This window comes from Capricornis sumatraensis, chromosome 1 (assembly GCF_032405125.1).
Source record: "Capricornis sumatraensis isolate serow.1 chromosome 1, serow.2, whole genome shotgun sequence".
NCBI classification, from domain to species: Eukaryota; Metazoa; Chordata; class Mammalia; order Artiodactyla; family Bovidae; genus Capricornis; species Capricornis sumatraensis.
Genome location: NC_091069.1, coordinates 26294433 through 26308038, shown reverse-complemented (window position 1 = coordinate 26308038; position 13606 = coordinate 26294433).

Sequence of the window (13606 nt, the reverse complement as noted above, 5' to 3'; positions counted from 1 at the left end):
ATAACAGATGGGTCTCTCACATCTCTGGAACCCTGCAGGCACTGTAAAGTCATTGCGCTAGAGCTATACTATAAAAGGTTTCCAAGTAAAAGAACCTTGAATGTCCCTCTACCCCAGCAGTTTTCAGCCTCTAGGATGAATCCCAATTACCTGGCAGGCTTGTTTAAGCCCAGAGGTTGGGCTTCACCCCCAGAGTTTCTAACTCAATAGTTCTGAGATGGGCCCTGAGAATTTGTATTTTTAATGAGCCTCCAGGTGATGCAGACGCTGCTTGCTCTACAAGACTTTTCTCTTTCTGCTTTTTCTTCCCAAGACTTTGTCTACTTACTTCATGCATGCTCAGCAGCTCAGTCATGTCCAACTTTTTGAGGCCCCATGGACTGTAGCCCACCACGCTCCTTTGTCCATGGGATTCTCTGGGCAAGAATACTGGAGTGAGTAGCCATTTCCTCCTCCAGGGGATATTCCCAACCCAGGGGTCAAACCTCCATCTCCTGCACTGGCAGATGGATTCTTTATCGCTAGGCCACCTGGGACTCCCTTGTCTAATTAACACTATCTTTATTTATAGCTATTATCATAGTGTATATGAAATTTGTCCATTTAAATTCTTTTTTTCTTCTAAATTATTGACTGTCTATCCCAAGCCCATGATATGAAGTTACAGGTTAGTATAACTCCAAGACAAAACTTCACTAAAAAAAATAACTTTGGTTTTGGGGTTGAAAAGTTACCCTAAGAACCATGGTAAGAATTATTTAACACTTGTAGAACAGAGGGTTATTAATGAGACATTCAGTCCAAAGTGATTCAATGAGGAGATTAAGTTAATCTAGGGTTCAACTTTCTGTCTGTGTTATTCATTTCTGTATCTCTAGCTCTTGGTACATACTAGAAAGCATCCACTAAATATTTGTGGAATGAATGAATGAATTTAACAAATAAGCATTTCCTTGATATACTCTGGGTAGTCTCTGGAATGGGTCTAAACACAGGCATCTGGGGAAAGTCCCCACAGTACTTGAATATTTTGCCTCAAAGCAAGACACGTATCAAAGGAGAATCATTAACAAGTTGCAGTTGGTTTTCAGGCACTGCAAAGGATTCCTACATGTTATGTGCAAGGACCTATGCACACAAGAGGTGCACACACACACACTCTCAGTTTTCTCCTTTGGATAGTTGTGCAATGAACCCTGCATCCACTGGTATGTTCTGTGTGGAACAGGTCCTGCCAAATGCTGTTACACAAGGCTTTCTATTTTAAATTAGAGGCCTTTCTGTGCACAGATCAGTTTAGAGTCAGAAAGTAAATGCAACCTGGAAAGCATTGGGAGGGACCCAGCTTCCTACTGTGCATTACATGAAAATGCCAAAGCCTTTTCTTGAATGCCATTCCAACTAAAGGAAATAAGCTAAGCTATATCGTTGGCTACACCAGTGCCATTTGACCAAAACAAAATAGAGTTCTCTGTGCAGTTGGTTTTTAACATTTAATCAATAAACCAGAATGATTTGAAGGTCTGGCTGTCTTAATAAGGTGATTATGTAAACACAGGGCAGTGAATTAAAGACATTTTCTTAAATGAGGGGGAAATATGTTATAAAGGTGACATTACTGTTCCAAAGGACAAAAACCTGGGGAGTCTAGAGTCCCCAAGCCACTTGGGGATGGATCTAGGCAAAGCATGGCAAATACTCATATTCACTTTGGGGATGTGGAAGGTAAAATCTGTCAGGAATAGTGGCTTCATCTCAAAGGTGCAGGAGACTTTTATCGACCACTGGGCAGCTGCTTTGACTAACCCCTTTGACAGATTCTGAAAGCATTTCACCCGCTGCCATCCCTTGGCAAAGCACGGCTGAATGCTAAAGGGGTCTTTTCTCAGACATTCTTGCTAATGGCCCAACTGTGAAAGTGCTGGCTGAGTTGCTTCTCTGGCATGGCCATTATAATATTTCATTCTTCCTGCTTAATTTCAGGCCGTGCTTCCTCCATACATAAATATATCAAGCTACATAAAAACCAGAACTTTTATCTGCATAGAGGGGTTTAGAGAGTTCATTTCTCTTACTCTGTAGGACAAGAAAAATCATTGTTTCCCCCTTTGATTTCGAGATTTGATTTATGCAGGTTTACCTTGCAAGCTTCTGTTCCAGTGGTGCTAACTCTCAGGTTTGTGTGCATTTGCTTGGATTTACTGACCTGAGCTTAATTCTTGATTTATAATCTGTAGGCTTCAGACGAAGAATGAATTTTGATTTAGAGTAACACATTCTGTTTGGCTTATATTTCCCATTCAGAGTCAACTATTAGTTGGTTTTAGCACAACTGAATTATGGGCTTTTCCTAGAAGGCCATTCTGTATGAAATTAAGATGGATTGAAAACCAAATATTTCCCATATACTACATGAAATAAAGTTTCCTTTCTACAAGTCTGACTGACATGAGCTGGATTCTCTAAAAAGGAGCACCCAGGATGCTCCTCAGTTCAGGTTATTAACAGTTGGGTATTGGAGTCCTCTGGTCCTCCCCTCATGATCATAGATTTGTTTTCTCATTCATTCATTTTAAAAAATAGTTCTAAAGATGTTTTACAATGTGTGATGTCACAAGATAAGCATACTCTTACCCTAAAGTTCTATTCCTTTCAATGCCTTGATGAACACCCAATGTTTCAAATCATTCAGGACACCTTTTTTAAAAAAGTTATCACATGTTAGTGTCAATACATATATAATTTAGTGTATTCTTCTATTTGGGTCTTCAGAATCTGCTTTCTAAAAGCAGGACAGCTCTCAATATCCAATTAATGAAAGTGATCAATCTGTTCTTTGATTGCACTGGTGTAACAGACAATGGTTTTCAAAATGTTGAAACAAACACACCAGATGAGTGAAAGGCACAGTGGACCACTCTGTACTTCCATCTTGGAACTGCAAGTGAACCGACAGTTATTTCAAATAAAAATTTAAATTGAAAAAATGCACTCCTTGGGACTTCCCTGGTGATCCAGTTGTTAAGACTCTGTGCTCCCCATAAGGGGGCACGGGTTTGATCCCTAGTCAGGGAACTAAGATACCACATATGGCACAGTGCAACCAATGGAAAAAAAAAAAAAATGTACTTCTTTCAACTCAACTCTCCATTGGGTGAAAATGGACATAAAGCCAAACTAATGTCCTGATGGAAAGTGACTTACTAATTTTCAGTTATGGGATAAATCAGACTACTATGGACCTTCATCCCTTCACCTTTAAAAAATGCAGTAATCTAATATCAGAATAACATTACCCACTTTGAATATCCTACAGGTTGATTAGAAAATTTGTAGAAGTATGAGGTTTGGAAAAACATGGACAGCATTTTATAAATCCTGTCTCATCTGCATAAAACTTATGAAGCAGTAAAGATCTTAATGAACTAATAGTGGTATTAAGATTTGCTCAGGGCATATGCCCACCCTTCCACTGGGGAGCAGGGTGAGGGTGGGCAGGGTGTGGCTTTCCAGTGATGGTACCTATGGGTCCGAGGAAGGTGACAGTTGGGAAGATAAGAGGTTGAGGGAAGAAAGATCAATTAAAAAAAAAAGATTTGCCAAGATTCATCCAGTGTTCCAATCTCTTAGGAATTATGATAAACAAATAAATAAAAGGGAGTGCTATTTCTAACCAAGTTTCCTTGTCTCCTCACTTCTCACTACCATTCTCACCCTTGACCCTGCCTGGTCCTCTGCAGATTCCTCCCCTTGGCTACAGTTATCAGGAAAGAACTCCCTTCCTTAAAAAGGAATATTTATGTATTAGGGTACCCACGGGTTTCCCATGTGGCACCAGCGGGAAAGAATCTGCCTGCAATGCAGGAGGCACAAGAGATTTGGGTTCAGTCCCTGAGTCGGGAAGATCCCCTGGAGTAGGAAGTGGCAACCCACTCCAGCATTCTTGCCTGGAGAATCCATGGACAGAGGAGCCTGGAAGGCTACAGCTCATGGAGTCTCAGAAGAGTTGGACACGACTGAGTGACTGAGCACAGCACTACTCGTTCCCTGGCACTCTCTCACTCCACAGATTTGAGACAAAGTCTTCCCTTAGGAAGCCCCAAAGCCACTGTGGATGAATGGAAATCAAACACTGAGCGTGATGAGTGCTCTCACGTTTTAATGGCTTGAAAGTTTCCCCATTACAATTCCTTCTGTATTCTGGTAGAGCAGACTTGAGTTTCCCAACCTTGGCAATACCAGCACGTTATCTTTATTTTGGGCATCCTATGTGCTATAGGATGTTTATTAGCATCCCTGTGTCTCTACCCCTTAGATGAATAACAACTTTCCAGTCATGACAGTTGATATGTCTATCGACATTCTCAATGTCTTTTGGGAGAGGCAAAGGCAACCCCAGCTGAGAACCTCTATGATTGAAGACACCCTGCAGACCCAAGTGTATCATGCAGTGTGGGCTCCCTGGAATCGTGAGTCCTGACACGATTATTTAGAGCATTGCTGATCAGGAGGGAGACTTTCCTTCTGGCAAAACTGAGAGATTGGTGTAGGCTGAGGAGGACTGGCTCACTGAAGAGGAGTGGAGAGCAAGGATATCAAATCATTCATCAGCATGGAGACTCCTGCTGCCTGGATCCCTTGATATATACATACTCTTAAAATACGGTGGAATATTATATTCACAAAAGTCTCTAGTCTTGAAATATCATCTTTGCTACAGCTAAATGCTTTTTGGAGAAACATATTTCTCACTGGCTACATGCAATAAGCACAATTTGTGTATTATATATGTTCGTTAATATTATTATCATGGTTATCCTCATTTTTAATTTTTCTTTAAAAAAGCAACTATCTTCAGTTGTTCTTAAAATAAATATTAGACATCATACATACGTGATCCAGTTAAGTTACTAAAAGACAAAAATCGGGTAGTAAGTGTTTTTATTTAAGTATATTAGTATGCTTAGTATGCTTTTCTTTTTTGTATTTTCTTGATTTACTCTGCCATGGGTATCAGAGTAACTTTAATTTATCAAGATGTAAAGCTGGAAGATGTGAATATGGAGGTAAAGAAGATAAGGAAGCCTGGGGCTAGCCTCAAAGGAGAAGTGAGAACATGCCCTCTGTAGCCTACGGTTAATGGGCAAAAAAGAGAGAGAGAAGAGAAGCAACATGGCCAAGCATTGGCTGTCCTGGAGTTAGAATGAAGATATTTGGAGAGGGTCAGGGCACTTCAAGGGCCAGGAGTCAGAGCTTAGGCCATAGGATCAGACCAGTAAGACTTGAGATGGATAGTCTGGACCCCTGACTCCAGCACCTCATGGATGTATGCCTTATATACACCCACGTGCATGCTAAGTCACTTCAGTCATGTCTGAAGCCCCATGGACTGTAGCCCACCAGGCTCCTATGTTCATGGGACTCTCCAGGCAAGAATACTGGAGTGGGTTGCCTGGCCCTCCTAAGGATCCTTCCCACCCATGGATTGAACTCGTGTCTCTTAGGTCTCCTGCATTGGCAAGTGAGTTTTTTACCACTAGCGCTACCCGCGAAGGCCACATACATTCACATAAGATCACAAGAGCACAGCCCGCTACCACAGCCTGCTACCACAGCCCCGTTGCCACCTTGGAAAGAAACAGAGGGAGAGAAGGGACTTCTGAGAGCTGAAATTTTACCTGTTTCATTTAGCAGAAACAGAGCTATCCAAAGAGACAGTTTAAATTATGGACATGGACTGAATAACCAGACAAGAGAAGGTAAAAGAAGTCAAGTTAGTTATTGAGGAATAATAAAATAATAAGGACATAATTTCTTTGCATATTCAATTACAACATAAGTATATTGTACTTGTTACGATTATTGAAGTCACTAATCTCCTTTTAAAATATGTATTAAAATGACTTATCAAAGTTACTTAGGTCTACTAAGGCTTAGTGCATTCCTTCAAGGAATACTTTGATATAATAATGGCCTATACATTATTTGAGCTCTGGTTCCTCTGCCTTTTCTAAAACCAGCTTGAACATCTGGAAGTTCATGGTTCACGTATTGCTGAAGCCTGGCTTGGAGAATTTTGAGCATTACTTTACTAGCATGTGAGATGAGTGCAATTGTGCGGTAGTTTGAGCATTCTTTGGCATTGCCTTTCTTTGGGATTAGAATGAAGACTGACCTTTTCCAGTCCTGTGGCCACTGCTGAGTTTTCCATATTTGCTGGCATGTTGACTGCAGCACTTTCACAGCATCATATTTCAGGATTTGAAATAGCTCCACTGGAATTAGATCACCTCCACTAGCTTCGTTCGTAGTGATGCTTTCTAAGGCCCACTTGACTTCACATTCCAGGATGTCTGGCTCTAAGTGAGTGATCACACCATTGTAATTATCTTGGTACATCCACTGGATCATGGAAAAAGGAAGAGAGTTTCAGAAAAACATCTATTTCTGCTTTATTGACTATGCCAAAGCCTTTGACTGTGTGGATCACAATAAACTGTGGAAAATTCTGAAAGAGATGGGAATACCAGAGCACCTGACCTGCCTCTTGAGAAACCTGTATGCAGATCAGTAAGCAACAGTTAGAACTGGACATGGAACAACAGACTGGTTCCAAATAGGAAAAGGAGTACCTCAAGGCTGTATATTGTCACCCTGCTTATTTTTATATGCAGAGTACATCATGAGAAACGCTGGGCTGGAAGAAGCACAAGCTGGAATCTAGATTGCTGGGAGAAATATCAATCACTTCAGATATGCAGATGACACCACCCTTATGGCAGAAAGTGAAGAGGAACTAAAGAGCCTCTTGAAGAAAGTGAAAGAGGAGAGTGAAAAAGTTGGCTTAAAGCTCAACATCCAGAAAACGAAGATCATGGCATCCGGTCCCATCGCTTCATGGGAAATAGATAGGGAAACAGTGGAAACAATGTCAGACTTTATTTTTGTGGGCTCCAAAATCACTGCAGACGGTGATTGCAGCAATGAAATTAAAAGATGCTTGCTCCTTGGAAGGAAAGTTATGACCAACCTAGATAGCATATTGAAAAGTAGAGCAGTTACTTTGCCAACAAAGGTCCATCTATGCAAGGCAGTGGTCATGTATGGATGTCAGAGTTAGACTGTGAAGAAAGCTGAGCAATGAAGAATTGATGCTTTTGAACTGTGGTGTTGGAGAAGACTCTTGAGAATCCCTTGGACTGCAAGGAGATCCAACCAGTCCATTCTAAAGGAGATCAGTCCTTGGTGTTCTTTGAAAGGACTGATGCTAAAGCTGAAACTCCAATACTTTGGCCACCTCATGAGAAGAGCTGACTCACTGGAAAAGACTCTGATGCTGGGAGGGATTGAGGGCAGGAGGAGAAGGGGACGACAGAGGATGAGATGGGTGGATGGCATCACCGATTCGATGGATGTGAGTTTGCGTGAGTGAACTCCAGGAGTTGGTGATGGACAGGGAGGCCTGGCGTGCTGCAGTTCATGGTATCACAAAGAGTTGAACAGGACTGAGTGACTGAACTGAACTGAACTATACATTATTTATATTACTGCAGTTTTACGGACTCGATTTCTTTTAATGCTTATTTCCACATCGACCTTATATTGCAAGTGATAGTAAATATTAGCCTTCCATTTTCAGAAGAGATACAAATTTTCCTTTAAAATAAATTTGTTGGCTTTTTAAATAAGCTGATTCAAAATATATTAAACAAATAATGGTAGATAGCAAACATGGCAGAAATTGTAAACTGGTATCAGAATGTCAGCAGTTTGAGAAAAAAAGTTGAGAATGCAATTGACAATGCAAATTACAGGGTCCTTCACCAGCTGGGTGGCTTGTGGAATGAATAGCTTATAAGCCTTTCTATCTGCAGATGGATCAGCACTAGGCTGGCATAATAAAAGAAGGCTGGTTGATTAAGAAAATAGCTAAAAGGATGAAGGGAACTCACTTCTGGGACCCTTACTATGTGCCGGGGTGGTTTGTATATACATCTGATCCAATCTGCAGTTCCATGTTTTAAATGAGTAAACCAGACATCTGAGAGTTAAGACATTCATCCAAGTTCATGCAGCAAGTAAACAGAAGAGCTGAAACTTGAACTGCAGTTCTAAGTGCTGAGATAGGGCTAAATCCAGTGTCTGTAGTTTGTCATGAAGATTCCTTTTAAAACCATCCAAAAGGAAGTCGCCGGGCCCTATGTCTGTCTCCTGTGAGTTTTCTGGAACACCAGCTGGATGGTGTTGCCCACAAATGGGATGGAAGGAGGTTCAGGATGTTAATGAGGGAGATGACTTTAAGCCCATGCTAGAGATCCCAGAATAAACCTCCAGGAAATGTCACAGCTTTGGGCTAAACCACAGGGGAAGGTGGGGGGTTGTGGTCTTGTTATGGGTGAGCTGGAGCAGTGGCATGTAACGATTAAGCAACAGCATCTTTCCCTTTATACATCATTGGAATATTTCTATTCCCCTTCCTCTAGGTAATCCAGAAGAATATCTGGGATCCCATTTCTGTTACGGACAGTTGAGTTCATTGGTTTCATAAGCAAACACTTCCTCCTGGTGGCACTTGTGAGTCACTGCATGTATAACTCTCAGGACTAACCACTGGAAAACTCAGAGGCTACAGTTTGGGACACCATTTTCCCTGGCCCTCCCACCCCCGGTAAATGCCCACCCAGCCGTTGAAGGTGGAGAAATACTTCTTATGATTTTAACTTTTCAAAATGTATTAACTCTTGAATATGATTTCTCTTGGTTAATGTTTCATATGTGCTTAAAAAGAATGCATATTTCACTATTATGGATGTATTGTCCTATAAATGTCAATAAAAACAAGATGTTTGATAGTGTTTTTCAGGTCTTCTAGAAGATAGATATTCTGATATCCTGTCTGTTTGTTCCACCAAGAGGTGGAACCTCAAACATCTCCCAGCCATGTTAGGTCATTTGTTCATCTTACGGCAATGTGGTGTCCCTTCTTTGCACAGCTTCATGGAATATGACCCTGTGTGTTCCTGGCTTGGTATTTAGCAAAAAAGTTAAGGGAAACCATATGCAGATTTCTGGATTTCTTTATCTGCTTCTTTACTTCTTGTGTTCTTCCTTGCACACTTCCGCCAGCTCAGCCTCCTGAACCTCAGAGATCTGTCTCTTCAACTCAGCGACACTCTGCGCCTTTCTTGGGCTCCTTGACTTTATGTGGTTGCCAGAAGGTGTCTGCACCCTGAAAGACAACCTCCAGCAGCCTTACTTTACTTATCCCCCTTCTCTCAGTGATCCCGGGCCTGTTCGGCCCATTGTCTAATGTGTGAAAATTGTTGTTTCATAGTTTGGTTCAGCTGTCTGATCCCAAGTCTGGAATCCATCACAACATGAAGGTTCAGAAATGAAGTCTGCAGTTGCCTGATATTAATACCAGCATATTGGCTTTACTTAGGTTGTTAGGTATCTGGAATATCTTTCCTGATTTTTTCATTTAAATTTTACTCTGTCCTTACACTTTAGACTTTCTTTCTATTTAAACAGTACATAGTTGGAATTCTAAAAACATATGCTGAAAGTCATTTTTTTTACTCTCAAGAAAGTAAGGTCCATTTATATTCATGGTAATTAATATTATAAAGAGATTTGTCTACCAGTTTGTTCTGGGCTATTTTAGTTACTTTCAGGAGAGACATCTATAAAGAAGTGAAGTAGGCAGAATTGGACAGAAAAAGAAGGCAAGAAATCATGCAGATTATGACAGTTGTGGATTTCAGTCACCAGGTCATGTCCAACTCTGTGACCGCATGGACTGCAGCATGCCAAGCTTCCCTGTCCTTCACTATCTCCCAGAGTTTGCCCAAGTTCATGTCCGTTGAATTGGGGATGCCATCCTCAGCTAATCCTATGGGGAGCTCTGCAGCTGAGATGGCCTTTTAAAAAGTTCCAAATGGAGACAAGAGGACTAGATCTTACGTCTTTGGATGAGCCAATCATTGACCACTGGCCACACCTCGTTAGGAGTTTGACTTTGGAAAAGGCAGTTCCCAAAGTCAAGGGCCAATCCCTGTGAGAGTCATAATTACAAATTCTCAGCAGCTGATAATTCATAATACTGAGACCAAGGTACTTGGGCTCTTAGGAGGGGCCCTGAGTAGCATCACACAGCATCTGCTTGCTGAGGATAGCCTGATGCAGGTCTTACAGAATCTTAAATTTATGTAACATCTAACTGGAGGATGCTTACCTTCCAAGGTGAGGTTTGAATATCTTCTGCATAGGCTTGGCATTGTCTGAACCTGGAGAAATGGAGGGCTTTGCACAAGGGGATTCTGGTGAGGAAGAGAAACAAGCAGAAGGGGTCATGACACGAGGGACAGAGGTGGAATGTGAAGAACAGTCCCTGCCAGAGGTGATTCTGGACTTGCAGACACCTACTGAAGGCACAATAAACTCTAAGGGTGTTAGGAGTAAGCCAGATCAAATAAACATAAAAGTAGTCTTGGAGATGGTTCATGTCCTGGTTCTACGGTTGAGCAGCTCTATGGTTTTCAGTGGGTTACTTAATCTCCGAGAAGTTCATTTTACTTACCTATTCAAATGGGGAATAATAACAATAATGAGTAATTCTGGTTTTACTATAAACTGTTAGGAAAATCATGAATAAACTTTTTGGCCAACCTACTATTGTCTTTCTCATATAGTTTCAATGAATATTCAATCAGACCCCACAGAAAGCTGGAATCCCAAAATGTGATAACCTCAGTGTTAGAGACGAGCAAAAAAAAAAAAAAACCCACCTATGGCAGAAAGCAAAGAAGAGCTAAAGACCCTCTTGATGAAAGTGAAAGAGAAGAGTGAAAAAGGTGGCTTAAAACTCAGCAATCAGAAAACGAAGATCATGGCATCTGGTCCTATCACTTCATGGCAAATAGATGGGGAAACAATGGAAACAGTGACAGACTTCATATTTTGGGGCTCCAAAATCACTGCAGATGGTGACTGCAGCATGAAATTAAAAGACACTTACTCCTTGAAAGGAAAGTTATGACCAACCAACCTAGATAGCATATTAAAAAGCAGAGACATTACTTTGCCAACAAAGTAATGACTTGATGGACATGAGTTTGAGTAAGCTAAAGGAGTTAGTGATGGACAGGGAAGTCTGGCATGCTGCAGTCCATGGGGTCACAAAGAGTCGGACATGACTGAGGACTGAACTGAACTGAACTGAAAAGGCTATCTCAGCTCCAGAGCTCCCCATAGGATTAGCGGAGGCCTCCACTGTAATAATCTGCCTTATTGCTCACCTTCTTTTTCAGCCCAGTTTCGCCCGCTTCACTTCTTAATAGGCTTATCTTCTGAAGGTAACCATGAATAAAACTGCCTGCAATTTTTTGTCTCAGGGTGGTTTCTGGGTAATCATCAAGATAGCTGGTGTCAGAAGGGGATCTAAGAAGTAGTCTGAGGAGAAATTGGTGGTGCATTGATAGTTTTTGTTATTAGAAATTTAAAAAAAAAACTGTTGTGGATCATATTGCTATAATGTTTTAAAAATCATGTGGTATTTTCTAACAGGGGATATACCTTTACATTTAGTAAAATGCCTTATCTAACATCCAAGATGTCCCTGGAAGTTTTCCAGAATGCTTTCTCATGCCATAATGGGAATACACAAGGTTCTATCTCTTACCCCAGTGTCCAGAACAAGGGCCATTCTCCTCCTCCAGCCTCTCCCATCCTGGCCCTAAGTGGGCCTGACTGCTCTTTGCCATGGTCTCAGGTAAAGCACTGCCCTTAGTCAACAGCAGAGGGCAGCAAAGCCCATAGTCTGATTTCAGCGTTATTTCTGAGGGATAATCATAGTCTCAGGGCACTTAAATTCAGAGAACTTTGTTGCCAAAGACTAAAATCAATTAAACAATCAGTCAGGAGTGAAGGTTATAAAATACTAGCAAAAGCAATATTCACAGGTATTGAGAAAACTGACTTCTGGAATAAACACAAAGCACAAGAAAGAGGTGGAGATTGAACCCAAGATGCATTTTAGCTGTCTCATCTCAGGGCCTCATTTTCTGAAATCTCTGAGTCAGTGAGCTGAATGCTTGCTCTTAATGTGAAGCTGTAGCCTCCTTGAACTCCTCCAGTCCCCATCCCTTTCAGTTCAGCTTTGATCCTCTTCCACTTATTGGTCACTAAGAAGCAGATAGGATCAATTAGTCATGATTCCAGACGGCCTCTGGAAAGGAAAGGATGATAGGTTTTCCCCTCCATCAGCTGTTGGTGTCCACAGTCTAAAGCTCATTAACTTAGGTATCACTGAATGTGTAATAATCTTAGAAGGGGAATTAAAAGCATATATCTTGCCTTATTGCTCACTGGTGATCAGGTAAGTCTACAATCCATTTTGCAAGGAGCCTAGCAGACTGATCACATAAAACAAAAGCATGTTCTCAGAATATGAGCAAGAAGAGTGGGCACAATCTAAGAGAAATAGCATACGAAACTCTAATGTTCTAAGGAAAAAAAGCAAATAAAGAGAATCATGAACGCTACAGTTAGAAGGCTCCTTAATATCATCTCATCCAAACTCTCTGATTTTGCAAATGAGGAAGCAAAGATTCAGAGAGGCAAAGGGTGAATCACTGACAAAGAGAACAAGAAACCAGCAGTTGCAGGATTTATTCTGATGCATGTAACGTTAGTGAATTTATTTGCATTTCTAGAGTATATAGTGTATTCCCTTGTTCATATAGTTTATAATTTATCGACATACTGGGTTTGTTTTCAGTGTTTTACTATCGTAAGCAGTGTGCTATGTGTGTCCTTATGCATATTTTCTCACATGGAAGACTTTCTCTAGACTTTCTCTAGGGTGATTATCTACAAGAGGATAACTGATTGCAGAGTACACAAATTTGCAAGCTTTCTAGATAATGCCATACTACTTTTCCAAAGGGGTGGACACAATTCACATTCTAACAAGCTGTGGGCTAATATTCCCGTTGTCCCACACCCCTACGAATTCTGTAATTTTTGGAACCGTATGCTTGGTCGCTCAGTCCAGCCCCATGGAATGTATCTGGCCAGGCTCTTCTGACCATGGGATTCCCAGCAAGAAGACTGGAGTGGGTTGCCATGCCCTCCTCCAGTGGCGCTTCCCAACCCAGAGATTGACCTCAAATCTTTTGCGTCTCCTTCACTGGCAGGGCAGATTCTTTACTACTAGCACCACCTGGGAAGCCCCTTTGGAACTGCGTAGCTGCATAACTTATTGTCAGTCTGGTTGGTGTTTCATATTGGTTTTAATTGGATTTCCCTGGTTATTAAAAAGACTGAGCATACACCTTATGTAGTAAAAGTATTTCTTTCTCTGTGAACATCTAATGTCCTTTCCCCATAGTTCTATTTTTTAAAAATATCTTGTTTATGGCAAAAAGGTAAATCTGTTTCCAATGGTGGTATTATCGCAGGGCCTTGTGATCCCTTCCTATACATATATACCAATACATATATTTGTTTCAGAACTATGCGTAGATCACAGGCTTAATTATCTCTGATGAGGTAATTTCATCTCAGCCTGCTATTTCCCCCAAATGGTACAGAATGAATATTCTTG